Below are 22,913 nucleotides of genomic sequence, written 5' to 3' on the forward strand. Positions count from 1 at the left end.
CAACTCTTGAACACCAAATGACCCTTTGTCTATGAGCTCTTATGTGAGGATTGCCCTGAATTTTGCAAAAGGTTTTGATCCTCCAATGCCTTTAACCTTGTATTCCACAGCTCCACCATCAAACTTCCATGGAGTGAGAGTTAAGACTTGAGAAGAGGACCCAAGAGTTAATGATTTGGTGCTTGTTGGGTTCTTGTCTTGAGACCCTGAACCATTGCTTTTGTTACTGCTGACCTCCTTCTCACTTAGTGTAGGAGAAAAAGATTCCAAGCAAGCTTCATCATCACTAAAGAAATCTCCTTCAAACTCAAGATCAGGTCTAACTAAGGATTCTTTCTTCTTCTCAACAGATGCAAGGGGTTGAGCTTCTTCTATAGTTCCAATACTCCCCACATACTTCATCTCATAGTGTCTCAACTCATCAGAATCATCAGATATAACCCCACAAAATCCAGCAAGAGGAGGTTTAAGGGGATAAGATACTTCATCATCTACCTTAGTAAGCACCACTCTCTGAGTATCAAAGTCCATCCTTGCTCCTGTGGTGTTCAGAAATGGAGTTCCAAGCAGAAGAGGTAGCTCTTTGGTCTTTTTCATCTTCATGACTACAAAATCAATTGGAACTATGCATTCACCAATCTTTAATGGGTAGTCTTCAAGGATTTCATATGGCTTCTTTGAGGATGAATCTCCAAAGGTAATTGACATGGGGTGATGCTTAAGACTCTTGATCCACAGCCTCTCCACCATGTCTAAAGACATTACACCGATGCTTGATCCAGAGTCACACAAAGCATAGTCCACTTTCAAATTTCCAAGAGAGCATGAGATGAAGAACTTTCCTGGGTTGCCTAGCTTGGGAATAGATTTGATTTTCACTCTTGTTGAACCAGTGCTAGAGACTCCATCAGATGTCCTTCCTTGAACCATTCTCTGATCCTTTCTTTCAGTAATCTCAGAATCATTCTTTCTCATATCAAAACAAGCTGCCTCCCCAACTTCTTTCTCAATGTCCTCATTGAGATCACATAACAGGAAGTCAAACTCCTCTATGATGGCGTTCTCATCATCTTGTGTCAGACACTTTGCACTTGAGACATTGCCATGGAGAAGATCCTCAATTTCTTGGACAGCAGCATGATTCTCAGCATTTGAGAGGATTACATTGCAGTATTCTGTTTGATGTGCAACTGATGTCCCCGGTAAAGATCTTTGAGCTTGAGAACTGCAGTGGCCCTTGTTGTTCTCTAGAGTCTTGAATTTGGAAGCCAAGGTTGAAAGTTGAGTTATAAGATCAGAATAAGTGCAGTCCACCTTGTTGTTAATCTCTGCCATTTTCTTGTTGAAGTCCCTGGCACCACTTGCTTGACCTTGGAGAATTTGCTGGAGCAGGTTATGTTCTTCTTGATCCTTATTCCCTGAGTTCTGTTGGAGGCTTTGCTGTTGGGGAGGGACAAAACCTTGTTGGTGATTGATGTGAGAGTGAAAGTTCTGGGTGGGGGGATTCTTGTAGTAGGTACAACCTTTTTGGTAACCTTGTTGTCCACCTACAAAGTTTACCTCAGCTGTGATGTCTTCCCCTTGAAATGTGTCTTGAAACACATGATTCACATCTCTAACCAAGTTGACTGACTTATGAGAAGCTAGGAGAAGTTTATCTAGCTTCTCATTGAGAGACCAGATGTCTTTCCTTGTCCTTTCCTCTTCAGCACTCACAGCACCTCTTGAACTCCTGTCAAAGTCTGATCCATAAAGCTCATAACTCTGAGCTACATTCTCCACAAGGGTCATGGCATCATTGACATCCTTGGTCATGAAATTACAATTTTGAAGCTGTGTCCAAGAGGAGTCTGACCTTTGGTAAAGCACCTCTGTAGAAGGTACTCAGCAGCTAAGCATCTGAGAATCCATGGTGAGGGCATTGCATGGTATACCCTCTAAATCTTTCCCAAGCCTCACAAAAGGATTAATGGTTCTTCTGAATGAAACTTTAGATTTAATTTCTTAACCTGGCTGTTCTTGATGAAGAGAAGAACTTGGTTAGAAATGCTCTTTTGCATTGCTCCCAAGTTGTGACTGATCCTTGAGGTAGAGACTTTTCCCACTGATGAGCTTTGTCTCCTAGAGAAAAAGCGAATAGCCTCAACTTGAAACTGTCCTCACTCACTCCATTCATCTTAGTTAGATCACAAACTCTATCAAAGTTGTCAATTTGACCTAATGGGTCTTCTAATGCCAAGCCATGGAACCTGTTTGATTGCACCATGTTGATCAAGCCAGATTTGATCTCAAAATCGTTTTCAGGTGTAGGAGCTTGAATCCCATGTCTTTGACCCTGAGCTTTGGCCTCATCACCAGCTCCCACAACTTGTCTTGGACGTGGAGGTGGCGGCTCTTCCTGATTCTGGTGGTTTCCATTACCCCCATGAGTCTGTTGCCCTTGATCCATACCCAACCTCTCAATGTGCACAGCTATTTCTCTTTGTCTTCTTGCTTGACTTCTGGTGTTCATACACCTGAAAACAAAGACAGCACTTGAAAGATAATCAGTAAACAAAAGAAAATGACTTGATCTCAAGAAGATCCAAAGTCCTAATGCTAGAATGAATCTCCAATTGGCAACGGCGCCAAATTGATAGTAAGAATTTTCAATCCTTGATCAATTCCTCAACTACTCATGTCATTGTAGCACTTGAGGTATCAATCCAAATGGAGAGATTCTAGACACTAAGACTGTGAGGATCAATTCTTAATCCAAGTCTAACTAAATAGATGAGTTGGTAACAAGGTGATCTATAAACATAAAACAAACAAGAAACAAGCAATACTTAAGAACAAGCAAACAAGAGAAACAAAACAAAGACTCAAATTTAAATAAAGAGAAAGCTAAACCTCTAGATGTGATCATTGATTAGGGTGCTTTAAATGTGAATTCATGATGCTAAGCAAACAATGCAACACTTGCAATTCTTTAGTCTAGACTTCCAAATAAGATTAATTCATTCTCATGACAAAAATCCCTTTGTTAATTACCAAATCAATACTAATTCCCATTAGATGAATAAGCAATCAACAACATAAGGTTCCAAGTCTAAAATGACCAGACAGCCTCTTTGTGCATCAAAATAAGAGCTAATAAAGACTGAATCTTATACAGAAAGATAAAGCAAGCATAACATGATCTCAAATTCCAATTAACTTAGAACTTTAATCTAGATTAATCCTCTCATGAAGGCATTAACCTCTACACTAATCCATTTTCAAACCAAATCATCATTTGTGAAATATGAATCAATGAGCATTAAGAAACAGTTCTAATATGTCATTCATGCATTTAACAATCATTCCCATGATGAAAAAGGCATAAACCCTTAAGTTAGCTCATTCGGGCATTTCAACAAACACCTTGTGGGTGGAGAAGTGCCTAAGTTCTAGATCAAGCTTATAATGAGAGATCTAGCACTAAGAGCAGCTAACTAAGGAAAGGAAATGAGAATATAGAACCTAAACATCATAAATCAAACATAAAAGCACCCTAATCTACACACCTAGAAGCTTAAAAGAAGACTACTCACTAATCATGATGAATACACCATTTCCTTTGCAAGAAGTGATGTTAATCATGATTAGAAGCAAAGATAAGAAGATGAGATGATAAGAAACAGACTTAGATTGATTAAATCCTTGAGATATCTCTTAAAAAACTCGTTTTTTAACAAAAGGGGAAAGAGAAACAAGAGAAAACAAAGCTTAAGTCTTGGAAAAAACCCTAAAAAGCATATATAGTGTCTCTTGCGGACCGGGTCAGCCCAGGACAAAATGGGTACTGACCCGGCTTCAAATAGGTCATGTGTCAAGTGTGCGACATGGTCAGGTGCTTTCCAAGTCGCAGGCCCAAGTCGCACAGCCATAGAAGCAGCCTTGGGCGCCATAAATCCCTCAGCCTCAGCCGCATGCCTGTCTAGGTGTAAACAGCGAATGTTTGTGCTTCTCAGGCTTCCTTCTGTTCAACTCGCACAACCAGGACGCGTTATGGAGATAATATGTGTGCGAGATGGTCACTTCCTTTCCCAAGTCGCATGCCCAAGTCGGTGTAATTTGCGAACACATGTGCTACATGATTCCACTTCATGTCCAACTCGCAGGTCTATCTCGCACAGCATTGTGGACTTACTCAAATTTGATTCTGGAAATCTCTACCTTTCTCAGAGTCTCCTTACACTCATCTCTAAAGTCTCAACTTGTTTCCAGAGCGTGGAACATTCATGGGTGTGAGTTAATCAAGTCGCAGTACCGTATCGCACAACCTAAGCCTTCTCGGACCACTTTACATTGAGGTGAGAGTAACTTCCAGGATATGGCTTCAAATGGCATGATTTCAAATGCATTGGAAAGACAACTCAAATTTCTCGAACTTTGGTGAAGGGTCCGGGTTCAGGTGACGTCGGAAAGGGCTCCGTGCGACCGGTTCTTTGATGCGCGTTGCGTTGGTCCTTTATCCGCTCCGAGACATGTACTGCTTCTTATCACCGTAACTTTCAGCTGAAAACTGAAAATAGGACGATCTAAAGTGTTCTGGAAACTAGACTCGACACTCTTTATTCTTTATGAAGACTCCGCAGTGTGATGCACATAAGGTGATGGTCTCTCCATGGCTTTTGTCCCAATTGCTCCCAATTAGCTCCAAATGACCTGTAGGACCTAATGCAATTCCTAACTAAAGACAAAAGCAAAGAAAATTAGACAAGACAAACCAAAGGCGCCTCAATCCAAACTTAAAAGAGGTAGTGAAGAAAGAGATTCTTGATAGACAAGACTTTATGAGTCTCAGGGCTATCAATCCCCTTGTCAAAGTAGCATAAAAGAGGTTGTCAATCCAAGAATGTGGTGATAGACACTAAACAGGTGAGGTTTTGATTGATTAATGACAACTAAAAACTTAAAACAAGATTAATGACTAAAGAAGTGATCAAACAAGAACTAAGCAATGACAAGTGATGTGAATATGAAATGATGGAGGCATGAGATTCTAGACATGATAGTTGGCTAGGGTGCTTTGGTGCTAAACTAAGAATGCTAATGACAATGATGAGACATGATTCAAATGATTAAGAACTCTAATCTAGATTAATCCTCTCATGAAGGTATTAACCCCTACACTAATCCATTTTCAAACCAAATCATCATTTGTGAAATATGAATCAGTGAGCATTAATAAACAGTTCTAAAAGATCATTCAAGCAAATAACAATACATCATCATGCAGCAAATGCTTAAACCTCTAATAGAGCTCTTTCAGGAATTTCATCAAACACTTTTGGTGCATGAAATTCCCAGAATCTAGATCTCAAGTGATGTGCAAGGATCTAGCCTAGAGAACAGCTGTTTAGAGAGATGAATCCATGAATCTAGCCCTAAGCACTCCTAATCTAACACTTTAGCACCCTAACCTACACATCTAGAACCTCATTAAGGTGACTACTCACTAATCATACTAATCTCTCTTAAACCTTTGCAAGTTGAGAAGATTGGCATGATTAATGATGAGAAATATAGATGGAGAAGATAGATAATGATAGATTTGCAGCTTTAAACACAAAGATCTCTCAAACTCTCTTGATTAAACCCTTAAAAATCGATATTTCTCTTCTGAAGTGGAGTCTTTTCACAAAAGAGGCAAGAGACAAAAGGAATAAAGCTTAAGTTTTGGGAAAAAACCCTAAAAACTATTTATATGTCTCTAAAAATGAACCGGGTCAGCCCGGAACAAACCGGGTCCTGACCCGGCTTTAATGGATAAAGTGACGAATGTGCGAGTTGGTCAAGAGTCTCCCAGGTCGCATGCCCAAGTCGCACAGGTGAAGAAACAGTCTTGTGAGACTTAAATCCCTTAGTCTTAGCCGCACGCCCATCTAGATGTGTTTTACGAGTCTTTGTGCGGCTCAATCCTCTTCTTCTTCAACTCGCATGACCAAGGCGAAATCTGGGGAAGGTATGTGTGCGACTTGGTCATCCCTTAGTCCCATGCCGCATGCCCAAGTCGCACAACCAGAGGAAGAAGCTTGAACGAGGTAAAACTCTTGTAAACTAAGCCGCATTACATTCTCGGTGTGATTTGCGAATCCGTCTGCGGCCTGGTCTCCATTACTCCTTAACTCGCACGACCATGTAGCAGGGGCCTTCAAAGATGTGTGCGGCTTGGTCTCCATTACTCCCAGGTCGCAGGCTCAAGTCGGTGTAGATTGCGAGTCTTCGTGCGGTTTAGTTCCAAGTGCGGCTAACTCGGATGCCTAAGTCGCACGGTTGTGGACTTAGCATTTTTCTTGCTAGGAAGCCTCAGACCTTATCCAGTGATAGCTTACTCGCACTTTTCAACTCGCAGCTCGACCTCTAGGCATTCATCTTCAGGCGCTGCGAGTTAACCAAGTCGCAAGACTTTCTCGCTGCATTCAGGGCTCCTCGGACCAATTCGCATTCATAGGAGAGTAACTTCCAGGATACTGGTCCAAATGGTGTGATTCTAGTTTCAGTGGACAGAAGACTAAGACTTCTTCAACTTTGGTGAAGGGCGCGAGCTCAGGTGACGTCGGTAAAGGCTTTGGTCTTTTATCAGCTCCGAGACATGCACTGCGTCCGATCACCGTAACTTTCAGCTCACAACTGCAAATGAGACGATATCAAGTGTTCTGGAAACTAGACTCGACCCTCTTCATTCTTGATGAAGACTCCGAAAGGTGAATCGCATTGCAAGTCCTTCGTCCCACGCGATCAAAGTGAGGACTTCATCTGCGCTTAACCATCTGTCCGAGTTGTTGCACACAGGTGAGGGTTCCTCCACGATCCCAGCTCCAAGTTGCTCCCAAAAGCCTCCAAATTACCTGAGAACACTCCAAAAATGCAGGACACTCTAGGACCTAATGCAAATCCTAAACAAAGCTAGGACCTAAGACAAACTCTAACAAAACTAGCTAAATGTATGCATGAGACTCAATATTTGGACAAAAATGCAATCCTAAATATGACAAATTATGAATATATCAACTCCCCCACACTTGTCCTTTGCTTGTCCTCAAGCAAAAAGAGCAAATGAGAGATAGAGGTTGGATGCATTGGGAGTTCATATTCCTTAATGAGAGAGTCTATCACTAAAAGAATTCAAGGCTCACTGACCTAGTTGCTAATTCTAAGATGCATTGCAAACAAGATTACTCACAAAACTTTAGCCATACTTATCAATGAATGAATCAAGCTCAAGCTTAAGTTTTTCACAAACAGCCATCGTTCCAACCTTTTGACATTCATTAAAACTCATGTGAATCATGCTTATGCAAATCATGTGAACTCACTTGTCTTGGGACAGGGTCATGAGACAAAGATGATCTCATTCAATGTTTTGGCTTCCATTCAGCTCAAGGGATCACTCAAGAAGGAATAAACTTTAACAGAATGCTAAGGGTAAAAGGCAACTGGTGCATACAAGAGCAGAATCCCATCTACCTAATGCCCCAAATTGGTCTTTATCCTTAACTCTACTCCCATGAAGATTACATCCTAGCTACTCCTCTCGCAAGACATTCATTGCCTTATCAACCCTCTCCTCCCTTCACTCTCATTCTTCTTCTCACCAGGGGCTTCATCTTTTCAACTTTAAACTCAGGTTTTGGGGTCTGAATATTCCACTTAGCTATTTCTCATATAACACTTTCTAGCCTCTTTTCTTTTCTTTTCAAACACTTGAGCCTTTTTGGCTTCTTTTCTTTTATTTTTACTTAGAGGCTAAACTTTCTTTTTTTCAAAACACAAGAGCTTTCTTTCTTTACACAGCAGACCCCAAACCTCTTTCTTTTCTTTTCCAACCCCTGGTTTTCATCTCAAACTTCCTCTTTTCCACTCAGTGTTTCTCAAGAACTCTTCCTAGCCTACTCTAGACTCATGATGCTGAGCTAGATCTACATGAGACTCTACTCTTGTCGCCCTAAACACAACACTTTCTGTAAAGTCTATTCAGAAAAAGGCCTCACATCTCTCACTATAGTGTTTCAGGCTTCAAGGAAGGTTTGGTTAAAGGCAGGGAACTGTCTCAAAGTGAGAGAACAGCTATTTGAGCTAGAAAAGAGTGGTAAAAGGGATAAGAGAGCTCAAATATTTTAAGGGTACTCATGAGTTCACAATGACATGCACAAGCAATGATAATTAGATTGTCAAATTAAGGTTCTCAATTAGATAAGGCTGGACTAATCAAAGCTTGATTCACTCAACAAGTTCAAAGCATGGATCAGTCTTGTTTTCTTTCTTGTTTACATGCAGCAAAGAACTAGAAACTAGGGCAGTGAACCGAATTCTTAAAGTGATATTCTCTCAAGGAAAAATCTATCATTACTCCCTTGCATTGATGCAGCCTACATGAATATGCAATCTAGACTCAATCCTAAAAATGAGAATGCAACTACATGATCATTTTTTTTTGTGAAAAATTTTCAGATTTTTCAATTTTTTTGGTTTTTTATATGCACTAAGATGAAACTACATGAATGCATGCAAGAATGTGACTCAAGACTCAAAGTATAAAATAAGAACAGAGAAAACATGATTAGTAAAAGATGAAACTCCTCCCCCACACTTAAATAACACAGTCCCTTGTGTTATAAAAGCATGAGAAAGGAGTTAAAGCAAAGCAAACAAGTAAAATGCAAAGAGAAAAAGAAAATCTACATGCATATGTACAAGGTGTGGAGTGTTACCTAAGAGCTGTGGAAGTCTGACCCCAATGAGTAAGAGGGGTTTGAAGTGTGACCGGATGGTGTCTCCCAAGAGTGATGGCTTGCCTCATCAGAACCGTCGTCAAGATCCACCCATGCTGTGCCATATGTGACCAGGGCCGTGCAGTTCATGGAACTCTCTCCAACTTCCTCTCTGTTCCTTGGTGAAACCGGTGTTGGATATCCACCTTTGCAAGGGTTTTCAAGCTTCTTGATCCTATTCTTCATTTCCTTGATGCATTTTGCCATCTTGTGGATGGTTTTGTCTTGGTACTTGCACGATTGTTGGAGAACACCAATCTTTTGTTGAGCTCTAAACCCTGAAGTGCCTGGCTCCTCCCAGTTGTAATCATCAAAGTGATATCTCTTTCCACCAAAACGTTTTTGAGGTGGAGGCAGACCAGCATCTTGAGCACCAGCAGCACTTGTGGTAGCATTTTTAGCGGTTGCTTTCTTTTCCTTGGAGGCTTCTTCTCTGCAAGATTTCTTGTACTTGAGGATTGGTGGATCAGTTTGGACATTGTACAGCTCTTACTTCAGCAAGAAGAAGTGAATGTTCCTATTTACTTGGACTGTGGTGATGGAGGGATTGGGCAGGAGAGTTTGGACTGGTTCATCAATGAAGGACTTGAAGTTGTAAACCAGCTTGGCTCCAACTCTTCCTTGAACGAAACCAATCTTACACAGATGGACTTCATTAATCAGGTCAAACCTTGCCTTGTTCTCCTTGAATCTGTAACCCTTTGCCTTCAAGATCTTTGTTACAACCCATCCATGGGCCAGCTTTGCATCCTTCTTTGTTGAACACCAAATGCACTTGTTGTAGAACATCAAAAACCTTGCTAATTGAGAGGCAAGGCAAGTTGTGTAAGCATATCCTTCATAGGGTTCCCCATTTTCATGAGTTGGCATCAACTGTTTCAGTCCCACACCAAGGAGCATCAGATCACCTTTGTGAACTCTTCCAACATCAATTTTGAACTAGAAGCTGTGAGAGAGAATCTTGTGTACATATCTCAGCACTGGATTCCTTATCCAAGAGGACTTAGCTGCTCCAGCTGTGTACTTCCCAGAAGCTGCTCCAGCTGTGTACTTCCCAGAAGCTATGGATTGAGAGAGGAACGTTTCTAGGTGCAGAAAACCCAAATATCTCACTCAATTCCCTGAATGACACTGTATAGTCCTTTCCCTTAACAGTAAACTCCATTTGTCCAAGCCCATCCCCTTGAAGAATTCTTGAATCCCTTGGGTAGTACATAAAAGCTTCAAAAGAAGCCAAGAACTCTTGAGACTCCTCTTCATATGCGATCTCTCTCATCTCCAAAAGTGATTCAATGCCCATGTTCCCAAGCAAAGTTTTGACATCTTCATAGATGCCAATCTTCTTCAGAAAGTCCACATTAGGGAACCTCCCTTGCTGGATCTCCATCTGTTGAAACTTAGCCAGATAATCAGGTGTTTCTGGTTCAGTTTTCTTGATCCTCTTTGATCCCTTTTCAATGGTGCCTTGGGAACCACCAGCTGAGCTGCTTGAGCTACTCTCAGTCTGTTCATCATCAGATACCACAGCTAACTGTTTCCCTTTCTTCTTTGAACCAGAAGCAACCACCAATGCTTTCTCTTCATGCCTTGTTCTTTTTGGAGCTTGATCACTTTTCCCTTGCTTTGTGACTTTCTTGGTGACTTGGCCTTTTCCTTTTGGCTGTGAAGACCCTGAGACCAAACCCTTGTTTTTGGATGCAGTGCCCTTCTTCTTGGCTAGATAGTTGGTTCTTTCAGTCATCTGCCAAGAAATTTCTCAAAAACAAGATTAGCACAAGATCTAGGTTCACAAAATTCTCCAAAATTTTGAAGAAATTTGTTGTAAGAATCGATTTCAAAGCACATGAACAAGTTTCTCAAGCCAAGCATCAATCCAACAGGTTCATAGCAATGCAAAAACAAGAGTGCAAAGCAAGGACTCAGCAAGAAACAAGTTCATTTCTTTTCCAAGAAAAATCGATTCTTTTCATGAATTAACTTGCAACAATTTTCAGAACTCAAGAACAATGAATCAACAACAAAGTGCTCTGTTTTCCAAGACTATCTAGCACCCTAGCATTTATGAAAATAATCCCAACGTCTAAAACAACCTATCAAAATCTCTTCCACACCTTGAGTTCAAAAATCACCATTGAAGAACATGGAAAAAGATGAATTTTAACAGAGTGAATACCTTGGGATTATGATGCAATGCGTTCGAAATGCAATCCGGATGATGTTAACACTCAAAAAAGAGCTTAGAGCACTTTGAATCATCGAATTTGGTAGAGAAATGAGAGAGTTATGATGAAAACAATGGAGAGAAATGAGAGAAAAGGAGCAAACTCGTGGTTTTGATGAGGAAGAGAGAGTGTGGGACAAGGTCAAGTCTTTGGACTGGTGGTCAATAGATCTATTTTGACCAGTCAAGGCTTTGACTGTTCTTTTCTCATTGACCGGCCTCCTTTTTCTCTTTATGCGACTTGGAACCGCCGTGACCGAGCCGCACGACCAACTCGGTGTAGAACATGCATTTTTTTGTGCGACTTGGTCCTTCCTCTTTCTTTCCCACATGCCCAAGCCGCAGTAAAACCCTCCTGAGTGCTCTGGCTTCCACGGCTGTCTTGCGACCAGGTGTGACCCCTTGATGACCCGCAAGACCCATACGGTGTAAGTTGCAATCTCATGTGCGGCCTGGTCTTTCATGTGTCTAAGTCCCATTTCCAGGTTGCATGCTTTTAGGACTTACACGTCTCAGCCCTTCTTCATTTTGTGCGGCTTGTTTAAACCGCATGCCCAGGCCGGTGCAGTTTGCGAATGTCCGTGCGACCTGGGCTTTCTTACATCTGACCCGCACTACCAACTCGCACGATCTGGGACTTAGGCCGTTCTGGATCCTTTGTTTTCTATGCGGCCTGGGCTCCAGTGCATCATCTCGAAGGCCTAAACCGGTGTAGATTGCGGATTAACGTGCGACTTGGTCCTCTTCTTTGATGAGCCGCAAGGCCAACTCGCACGATCTGGTCCTTAGGCACCTCGGCTTCTTTTCCTCCTGTGCGACTTGATTTCGTCGTAAGTCAGGCCGCATGACCAAGTAGGTGTAATTTACGAACCTTCCTGCGGCCTGGTCCTCTCTTTAGCTTAGCCGCACACCTACTTTGCAGGATTCTACACTTGGTCATCCCAGGGTTTTTTTTTTCTTCTGGAGTGCGCCTTGGTCCGTCTTGGTTCTTCTCGCACGCCCAGGTCGGTGTGAATTGCGAGTCTTCAAGCGGCCTGGGCTCTGTATGTGCTGAGCTGCACACCCAAATCGCAGGATCAGGTCCTTAGGCTTCTCGGTCTCTTTTCCTCCTGTGCGGCCTGGGCTTCTTGTGCATCAGCTAGCATGCCTAAGCTGTCGTAAATTGCGAGTTCTGCTGCGGCCTGGCTTCTGTATGTGCTGAGTCGCATGACCAACCCGCACAATTTTGCACTTAGCCATTTCTTGCTCAATTCTTTTGGTGCCAGGTGAATAACCCGCAGACCCAACTCGGACTAAATTTCGAGCTTGCATGCGAGTTGGTTCATTCCTTGACTGAGCCGCATTCCCAGGTAGCACTCAGGCGTCCTCCAAGTTTTCAGGCCTTAAACACCTCTCTCAGCCTTCTCACATGCTCCATTCCATTATTCACTAAGCCATGGCCTCCAAAAATCACCTAGAACCTGAGACCAACTCACAAAACCCATCAAAATGTTCTAAATCATAAAAGAAAGAAAAGAAAATATCAAAAACATATTTACAAACGATAAGCTTGGGGGTCTCCCAAGACCACTTTGTTTAAAGTCTCTAAGTTTGACTTTGGAAACCTGTTTAACAGGCTGGTGGTGGATCAAGAAGGGGAACTGATGTAGCTTCCTCCTTCCTTTGTGAGACCAGGTAATGCTTGATTCTTTGGCCTTTTACCACAAACTCTTGACCATTCTTGCCTTCTGACACCACAGCTCCATATGGCAACTCTTCCCATAAAGCAGATTGAAAGGTGATGTCCCAACTGGAGTTTTAAAGGCAGTTCTATAAGCCCACAATGCTTCATCTAGCCTATTGCTCCAATCTTTTCTGTTTGAGCTAACAGTCCTCTCAAGAATGGCCTTAATCTGTCTATTAGATACTTCAACCTGGCCACTAGTTTGAGGATGATAAGGAGTAGCTACCTTGTGTTTCACTCCATGCTTTCTCAGCAATCCTTCCAAAGTCTTGTTCACAAAATGAGATCCTCCATCAGAAATAACAATCCTGGGTACTCCAAATCTTGGGAAGATAATGTTCTTGAACAACTTCACTACTACCTTGGAATCATTGGTAGGGGAAGCAATGGCCTCAACCCACTTGGACACATAGTCCACAGCCACTAGAATATACTGATTCCCATAAGATGAAATGAAAGGCCCCATAAAGTCAATTCCCCAGCAATCAAAGATCTCAACCTCTAGTATTGGGTTTTGAGGCATCTCACTCCTCTTTGAAATGTTCCCATGCCTCTGACAGGGATCACATGATGAAACAACCAGCTGAGCATCCTTGAACATTGTGGGCCACCAAAACCCACTCTGAAGAACCTTGGCTACAGTCTTGAATGCTCCCATGTGACCCCCAAAAGCTGAACCATGACACTCTTGCAACACAGGTTGCATCTCCTCCTCAGCAAGACACCTTCTATACAGCTGATCCTTTTTCAGGACATACAGGTAGGGCTCATCCCAATGGTATCTGTGGACATCTCTGAAGAACTTCTTTATGTGGTAAGCATCAAGTTCAGGTGGTTCCACTCCACAAGCAAGAAAGTTCACAATATCAGCAAACCAGGGCATTCTCTTTTCTTGGATGCTATCCACTTCTTCAAACTCCTAATAAGAGTGGAGCACCTTCAGTCATTCCTCAGGAAGACTGTCATTAAGAGGGACTTCAGAGTCTACTCTCAACCTAGAGAGATGGTCTGCAGCTCCATTCTCTATACCCTTTTTATCTTGTACTTCCATATCAAACTCCTGAAGTAGAAGGACCCATCTCAATAGTCTAGGCTTAGCATCTTTCTTGGTCATCAGATACCTGAGAGCTGCATGATCAGTATATACAATGACTTTTGATCCCACCAGGTAGCTTCTGAATCTATCAAAAGCAAAGACTATTGCCAACATTTCCTTCTCAGTGGTAGCATACTTCTCTTGGGCCGAGTCAAGTGTTCTACTGGCATAGTAGATGACATGAAGCTTCTTATCCTTCCTCTGGCCAAGTACAGCTCCAACTGCAAAATCAGATGCATCTGTCATAACCTCAAAAGGAAGGGACCAGTCTGGGGCTTGGACAATTGGTGCACTGACTAATGCATCCTTGATCATCTTGAAGGCCTCTTCACACTCAGCATCAAAGATGAAATCAACTTCTTTACACAACAGCCTTGTCAAGGGTCTGGCTATTCTTGAGAAATCTTTGATGAATATTCTATAAAACCCTGCATGCCCAAGGAAACTCCTTATCCCTTTGACTGAAGTGGGAGTTTGCAGATTCACCATCACTTCCACTTTTGCTCTGTCAACCTCTATGCCCTTCTCAGATATCTTATGCCCAAGTACAATTCCTTCCTGCACCATGAAGTGGTATTTCTCCCAATTCAACACCAAGTTATGCTGCTCACATCTCTCCAAGACCTGTGACAAATTAGAGAGAATCCAAGAAGGAGGAGCCATAGACACTAAAATCATCCATGAACACCTCCACCTTCTATTCAATTATGTCAGAGAATATATGCATCATGCAACGTTGAAATGTGGCAGGGGCGTTGCAAAGACCAAAAGGCATGCGCCTGTATGCAAATGTGCCATAAGGGCATGTAAATGTTGTTTTCTCTTGATCTCGGGGATCTATGGGGATTAGAAAGAAACCCGAGTACCCATCAAGAAAACAAAAGAAGGGGTGGTTTGCAAGCCTCTCTAGCATCTGATCAATGAAAGGCAAAGGAAAATGATCCTTTCTAGAGGCTGCATTGAGCTTTCTATAGTCTATACACATTCTGTGTCCTGTTATAGTCCTAGTAGCTATCGGCTCATCCTTCTCGTTTTTAACCACTGTGATCCCACCTTTCTTGGGCACAACGTGTACACGAGATACCCACCTTGAGTCAGAGATTGGGTAAATTATCCCTACCTGAAGAAGCTTGAGTATCTCCTTCTTAACCACCTCCTTGAGGTTTGGGTTAAGACGTCGTTGATGCTCAATAGAGGACATAGATTGGTCCTCTAGGTGTATTCTGTGGGTGCAAATGTCAGGAGAGATCCCTGTAAGATCAGCCAAAGAGTATCCTATGGCTCTACTGAACTTTCTTATCACACTAAGCAATGCACTCTCTTGATGCTCTAATAAGCTATCATTGATGATCACTGGATATGTGGAGTTTAAGCCCAAGAAAGCATACCTGAGCCCTGTTGGTAGAGGCTTGAGCTCAACAGGGGGTGCATCAGCCTCATTCCAATCCTTGTCCAAGCTGCATTGGCTCATGTCTGCTCCTTTGATAGCCAAGACCTAAGACCCACTTTGTTCCAGCTCCAAAAACCTTGTCTCAGGACCAAGTTCTCTAGCATTGTCCAAATACAACTTGTACCCCTCACTTTCCTCTGCTAAGAGCCCATTGTCTCCTTGTTCTTGGGTTAGAGTAGCTTGAAGAGGGTCCTCAGTTATCAGTTCCTCAAGCAACTCATCAGCCAACTGATCCATTATCTCCACATAGAAGCATTAACCTTCAATGGTGGGTTTCTTCATCATCTCATTCACATCAAACTTGAGCTTCTCAGACCCAAGTTGAAGCTCTATTATCCCACCTCTCACGTCAATAACAGCTACTGCTGTGGCCAGGAATGGCCTGCCTAAGATAAGAGGATCAACTGGTTCCTCATCCATTTCCAGCACAACAAAATCAGTTGGAACCTGAAAACCACCTATCTTAACAGGCAGATCTTCCAACATACCAACAGGCAATCTAACTGATCTATCTGCAAGGTTAAAAGAGATCCTTGCTAGTTTGAAGACTCTAAAGCCCAGCTTCTTTGCTATGGAGAATGGCATCAAGCTGACTGATGCTCCTAGATCACAAAGAAATCCAGAAAAAAGCAGAGGTCCAATGGCACAAGGGAGTGTGAAACTCCCTGGATCAGTCAACTTTCTTGGAATGGACTTCTTCTGAATGATAACACTGCATTCATGACTTAGTACCACCATGCCTTGAAGTTCTTTAGTCTTGTTCAGAATGGCATCCTTCAAAAACTTACCCATCTTTGGCATCATTAGAAATGCATCAATGAGAGGCATTGTGAGTGGTGTCTCATTGAGTGCCTTCTCAAATACAGCTCTTGCCTTGTCTACAAGCTGCTTCTTAAACCTCCCTGGAAATGGTAGTTTGGGTTGGTATGGAGGTGGTGGCACATATATCTTTTAAGGCTGCCTCCCCCTCAGTTTGATCATTGTCCTCAATGATCACATTGTTGTTCTCAATACCAGATAACTCCTTTCCACTCCTCAGTGTAATGGCTTTAGCATATTCCTTGGGGTTGAGTTCAGGTTTTCCAGGTAGATGGCCTTGGTTCCTTGAGCTTGAAGCCTGGTTTTGCCTCGTTGTGGCCAGCAACGAGGCGAGGTGTTTGGAACTATAGATCAGAAAGTTTGCCGAAGTGAATGCAAGGACAAGTAAAAGTCTAGGAGAAGTGTACATAAGTGATGAATGAAAACTAGCCGAAGTGACAATGAACGAATTAAAAATCCGAGGTGATCATGAAACAACTAGCTGGTTTAAAACGAATGAAAAACTAGCCCAAGTGACAATGACCTTAGAGATAGTAGACTCGACGAGCTAAAATTTTAAAGTCAATGAAGGTATGTGTATACGTATACACTCCCCCCCCCCCCCGAGGAAGGGCTGACTACGTAGTTTTTGCAGGGATCAAGCCGTCACGTAGTTCATGTTGATCGTGTTGTAGCCTTAGTGATAATACTTCTTTAGGTACATTGCGTTCCACGATCTTGGAATCTCTTCGTCAGCTACCGTCGCAAGTTCATAGAATCCTGGGCGAACTACTTTTGTAATCTTGTAAGGACCTTCCCAATTTGCTTCGAGCTTTCCTGCATTCCTCTCGGCAGTGTTTTGGAACACTTTTAGAAGAACGAGCTCTCCTTCTTTAAATCTTCGACTTCGGACATTTTTGTTGTAGTATCTCGCCGTTGCTTGTTGGTATTTCTGGATTCGGATTAGAGCCTGGTCGCGTCTTTCGTTGACCAAGTCGAGTTCGTCCAGCATCATTAAGTGATTCAAGCCCTCCTGTATGATATGTTCATAATTTGCATCATTTAGGTTGTAAAATTTATTTCAAATCATATCTTATTTCATGCATTTTAGGTCTTTACGGTTTGTTTTAGGACATAGGAGTTGCATTAGGTCCCAATGAGTCTTTGCATGGTTGGAGTGTTTATCAGATGTATTTGGAGCTATTTGGAGTTGAAAAGGTAGATCCAGGAAGAGGAATGGCGATCAGGACTTGAAAGATGGTGAAAATGGGTATTTGGAGGTTCTCGACGATTCTCATGTACCGCAGGCAACTTTTATCGGTGATTTTCACGTACCGCGAGTGAGCCCCTCGGCTAAAACGCGTACTGCTGCTAAGGTTTCTCGGCCAAAATTTCCGGGTAAAGACACATCTCAAAATTACCCGAAGGTTTTGACGGTCGATTCAGCTGTCAGGTGCTTCATCAAAGTTAGAGAGGATTAGATTATGGTTCCATAGCAGGTGGAATCATATGATTTGGAGCCGTGATCAGAGAGTTAATCTCATCGGAAGGCACGCCTGTCTCGCTGCCGTTTTGGACCGACCCGATGAGCTCCAAAGAATGCGAAGGACGATGCACATCCAGACCGATTCAGTCTACAGAACCTTCATCAGGATCCGAGATATTTGAGTCCTCTTTCCAGAACGTTTTAGATCATTCAATTCGGAGCTATGAGCAAGAAGATAACGTTTTTGGAATGGACGCATGTCTAGAAGCCTCTTTCTGACCGTGTCAATGCACTGCGTAGATGAGCCCTCCAAGGAACCTTCCATTTCCCAAGCGCCGAAGGTTCCTTCACCAAAGTTGAAGATGTCTGAGTGTTCTGTCCACCGAAGATAGAGTCGCACCATTTGGACTAGTATCTTGGGAGTTGTTCTCCCACGAATGTGAAGTGGTCCAAGGAGACTTGAGGCCTGCGAGATGGTCTTGCGACTTGGTTAACTCAATGCCTGGAGATTAAATCCTGGGAGTTGAGCTGCGTGTTGAGAAGTGCGAGTAAGGTATCACTGGGTAAGGTCTAAGGTTCCCGAGCAAGAAAAATACTAAGTCCACAACTGTGCGACTTGAGCATGTGAGTTGGCAAACCTTGGAACTGAGCCGAATGAAGACTCGCAATTTACACCGACTTGAGCATGCGACTTGGGAGTGATGGAGACCATCCCGCACATATCTCTGAAGGCCCCTGCTGCATGGTCGTGTGAGTTAAGGAGAAGAGGGAACTGAGCCGCATAAAGATTCGCAAATCACACCGAGAGAGTAATGCGGCTAGGCTTACATGGGTTCTATCTCGTTCAAGCTTCTTTCTTTGGCTGTGCGAGTTAGGCATGCGAATTGGGACCAAAGGAGGAACAATTCGCACACATATTCTTCCCAGATTTCGTCTTGGTCATGCGAGTTGAAGAGGAAGAAGGCTGAATCGCACAAAGACTCGCAAAACACACCTAGATGGGCATGCGGCTGAGACTAAAGAACTTAAGGCTCACAAGACTACTTCTTTGGCTGTGCGACTTGGGCATGCAACTTGGGAAGCTCCTGACCAACTCGCACACTCGTCATTTCACCCATTAAAGCCGGGTCAGGACCCGGTTTGTTTTGAAGACCTATATATAGTTTTTAGGGTTTTATTCCATAATCTCTTTGCCTCTTTGGTGTAAGAAAACTCTTTTGAAGAGAATTATCTGATTTTGGGCGTTTTAATCAAGAGAGTTTGAGAGATCTTGTGTTTAAAAGCTGTCTTCTTCTTAATCTATCATCTCCATCTTCATTTACACACTTCTAATCATGATTAACAACACATCTTGCAAAGGATCTAGTGTGTTGATCATGATTAGTGAGTAATCCCCATATTAAGGTCTTAGATATGTAGATTAGGGTTCTTAGGTGGTAGATTAGTGAGCTTAGGGGTTAGATCATTCATATTTCATTCTCTACAACCTGTTCTTAATGCTAGATCCATACACGTCATATGTGGTCTAGATTCTGGGTATTTCATGCACCAAAAGTGTTTGATGAAATGCCTGAACCAAGGTTGTTAGAGGTGTAAGTGTTATTCATCATGGGAATGATTGTTTATATGCTTAAATGACAGATTAAACTGGTTCTTAATGCTTGTTGATTCAAGTTTCACTAATGATGATTAGGTTAAAAACTGTTTTAGCATAGAAGTTAATACCTTCATGAGAGGATTAGCTTAATTAATGATGTTTAAGTTGAATAGTTTGCTTGATCACATGATTCATTAGCTCACTAGTTTAGCACTAAAGGCACCCTAATCCACTATCATGTCTAAGACCTTTCTCATCATCATACATACATTCTCATCTCATTTAGTTTACTTATTTGCTTGTTTAAGTTGATCATTATTTTTAATTCTTGTTTTGAGTTCTTAGTTGTCATTAATCATAAAAACCTCACTCATTTTGCTTGAATTAAGAACTGATCCTGCATCTTAGTGTCTACACATGATGGATTGATACCCTTTGTACTGCAAAGTGACAAAAGGGATTGATAACCCCTCATTTAGAGCCTTGAAAACTCTAAGTTACCAATTGGCGCCGTTGTCAAAGTGTGATAGCATTACGATTGTGTCATTTCTTGAGATCAAGCATTTTCTTTTGTGTTTTCTAATTTCTTTCAAGTTCTGTTTGTGATTTTCAGGTGCATGAACACCAGGTCCAGATCAAGAAGCTGTGGTCCACCTTTCCCCTTAAACGACAACATTAATCTTTTGGTACCAAGGAGGAGAAGGGACAGGCGTGGAAGACAGATTAATCAGGCTGATATGGAAGATCAAAGAGATCATGTGGTTGACATGGAACAACCGGCTCAGGAGCAACAAGCTCAGGGTAATGGAGCTTGTAATGCAGCTGGTAATGGAGCTGGTCAAGGGTTACATCAGGATAATGTTCGTCAGGAACAGGTGCATCAACAGCAAGCTTATGTCCACCAGGGACAAGCTCCAGCTCATCAGCAGAGGCATCAGGCCAATGTACAGCAAAGACAACAGGTGCACCAACATCAGCCCTTCCAACACCAGCAAAGGAGATATGAGCAGCCACAGGTCTATGTAGGCGAAAATGACAGTGCAAATGCTCATCAGTATGGAGCTGGGATTCAAGCACCACCTGTGCAAAACAACAACTTTGAAGTGAAGGCATCTTTGTTGAATATGGTCCAAAACTCAAAGTTCCATGGATTGGCAATGGAAGATCCCTTGGAATACTTGGATCAATTTGATAAAGTGTATGACTTGACAAAGATAAATGGAGTTTCTGAGGACAGTTTCAAGCTCAGATTATTCCCCTTCAGTCTTGGTGACAAAGCTCACCAATTGGAGAAGAACCTCCCAAGAGGCTCCATTCAAACTTGGGAGCAATTCAAGCAGGCATTTCTATCTAAGTTCTTCTCCACCTCCAGAACAGCTAAACTGAGAAACCAAATATCTAGTTTCACTCAACACAGCAATAAGAGTTTTGGTGAAGCATATGAAAGATTCAGGAGCTACACCAACCAATGCCCACACCATGGGTTTACTGAGGCTTCTTTTCTCAGCACACTTTATAAAGAGGCTCTTCCAAAGATTATCAACCAGCTAGACACTGCCTCCAATGGAAACTTTCTGGTTGTTTCAGCATGTGATGCCTGTTAGAGGCATGAGAACATTTCAAAGAGGAGTGAGATGCCTCAAAATCCAATACTAGAGGTTGAAATCTTTGATTGTTGGGGAGTGGACTTTATGGGGCCTTTCATCTCATCTTATGGGAATCAGTACATACTAGTGGTTGTGGACTATGTGTCCAAGTGGGTTGAGGCCATTGCTTCCCCTACCAATGATTCCAAGGTAGTAGTGAGGTTGTTCAAGAACATTATCTTCCCAAGATTTGGAGTACCCAGGGTTGTTATTTCTGATGGAGGGTCTCACTTTGTGAACAAAACTTTGGAAGGTTTGTTGAAGAAGCATGGAGTGAAACATAAGGTAGCTACTCCTTATCATCCTCAAACTAGTGGCCAGGTTGAAGTGTCTAATAGACAGATTAAGGCCATTCTTGAGAGGACTGTTAGCTCAAGCAAAAAAGATTGGAGCAAAAGACTGGATGATGCATTGTGGGCTTATAGAACAGCCTTTAAGACTCCAATTGGGACATCTCCTTTCAATCTGCTATATGGGAAGAGCTGCCACCTTCCTGTTGAGCTGGAATACAAGGCTTTATGGGCTGTGAAGTTGCTGAACTTTGATATCACGACAGCTCAAGAGAAAAGGATCATTCAACTCCATGAACTTGAAGAGATCAGGCTGGGGGCTTTTGAGAGCTCTAAGATTTATGAAGAAAAGACCAAGGCTCTGCATGATCAAAAGATTCTGAAAAGGGAGTTCAAGGAAGGTGATCTGGTGTTGCTGTTCAACTCTAGGCTTAAGTTATTTCCTGGAAAACTTAAGTCTAGATTGTCTGGTCCCTTTAAGATTCTTGAGGTCAGGCCATATGGAGCTGTTGTGTTAGAAGGCAAGGATGGTCAAGAGTTTGTTGTCAATGGCCAAAGGATCAAGCACTACCTGGTCTCACAAAAGAAGGAGGAAGCTACATCACTTCCCCTTCTTGATCCACCACCAGCCTGTTAAGCAGGTTTCCAAAGTCAAAGTTAGAGACTTTAAACAAAGTGCTCTTGGGAGACACCCCAAACTTATCCTTGTACATAGTTCTTTTGATTTCTTTTCTTTCTTTTATGTTTTAGAACTTTTGGATGGGTTTTGTGAGTTGATCTCAGGTTCCAGGTGACATTTGGAGGCCATGGCTAAGGTCAAAGTGAATTGGGGCATGTGAGAAAGCTGAGAAGAAGGTCTAAGGCTTGGAAACAGGTGAAAGCCGGTGTGCTACATGGGTGTGCGGCTCAGTCAAGCCAGAAACCAGGCTGCAGCAGAACTCGCCGTGAACACCTACGTAAGCCTGCGAGTTATTCACTTAGCACAACGAGATCTGAGCACAAATAAAAATGCTAAGTGTCAAGGACTGTGACTTGGGTCTGCGACGTGAACGGACAAAAGACCAGGCCGCACACATACTTGCAATTTACACCGGCTTAGGCGTGCGGGTTTGATGCAAGGAGAACCAAGTCGCACCAGAAGAACACACGCCGAGGTGTCTAAGTGAAAAAACCTGCGAGACGGTCATGCGGCCTAACACAAGAAGGGACCAAAGCGCAGGAACATTCGCAAATCACACCGGGACGGGCCTGCGAGCTGATGCACAAAAATCCCAAGCCGCACACCAAAAGAAGGACCCAGAAACGTCTAAGTGTCAAAGCCTGCGAGTCAGGCGTGCGGCTTAAACCAAGGAGGTCCCAGGTCGCACGAACGTCCGCAAATTGCACCGACCTAGAAATGCAAGTGGATTCAGAAGAAGAACCAGGCCGGACATTGAGAAAGAGCATGGATATAGTCTAAGTACCAAGAGCTGCGGCATGAGCATGCGGCTTAAATCAAGAAAAGACCAGGCCGCAGACGGGTTTGCAAATTACACCGGCTTGGACGTGCAGGTGAGCTGAAGGATCACCCAGGTCGCAGCATGAGGGAAAGATTCAGGTCGTCCGAAGAAAGTTCCTGTGCGAACTGGTCATGCGAGTTGGGCACGAAGGATTCCAGACCGCACGTTAATTCGCAAATTACACCGACTGGGTCATCCGGCTTAGCTCAGTGTTCACCCAGGTCGCAGCATGAGAGGAAGGATGAGATCGTGCAGAAGAGATTTATGTGCGACATAGGCCTGCGGGATGAGAGAAAGGAGGTCTCA

At 42.8% G+C, this 22,913-nt stretch overlaps 2 non-coding genes across 2 annotated transcripts; one reads left to right on the forward strand and one right to left on the reverse strand.

The window, feature by feature from the left end:
• The first annotated feature begins 1,904 nt into the window (after positions 1 to 1,904).
• On the forward strand, positions 1,905 to 2,011 carry LOC112086305. Its single transcript, XR_002899427.1, has one exon. It is a non-coding gene; the product is annotated as a small nucleolar RNA R71 (small nucleolar RNA).
• An 18,540-nt stretch (positions 2,012 to 20,551) lies between these two features.
• LOC112086297 lies at positions 20,552 to 20,658 on the reverse strand. The gene has a single exon (XR_002899419.1). It is a non-coding gene; the product is annotated as a small nucleolar RNA R71 (small nucleolar RNA).
• Positions 20,659 to 22,913: the final 2,255 nt, after the last annotated feature.

Source organism: Eutrema salsugineum, unplaced genomic scaffold (genome assembly GCF_000478725.1).
Source record: "Eutrema salsugineum unplaced genomic scaffold, Eutsalg1_0 scaffold_21, whole genome shotgun sequence".
NCBI lineage: Eukaryota > Viridiplantae > Streptophyta > Magnoliopsida > Brassicales > Brassicaceae > Eutrema > Eutrema salsugineum.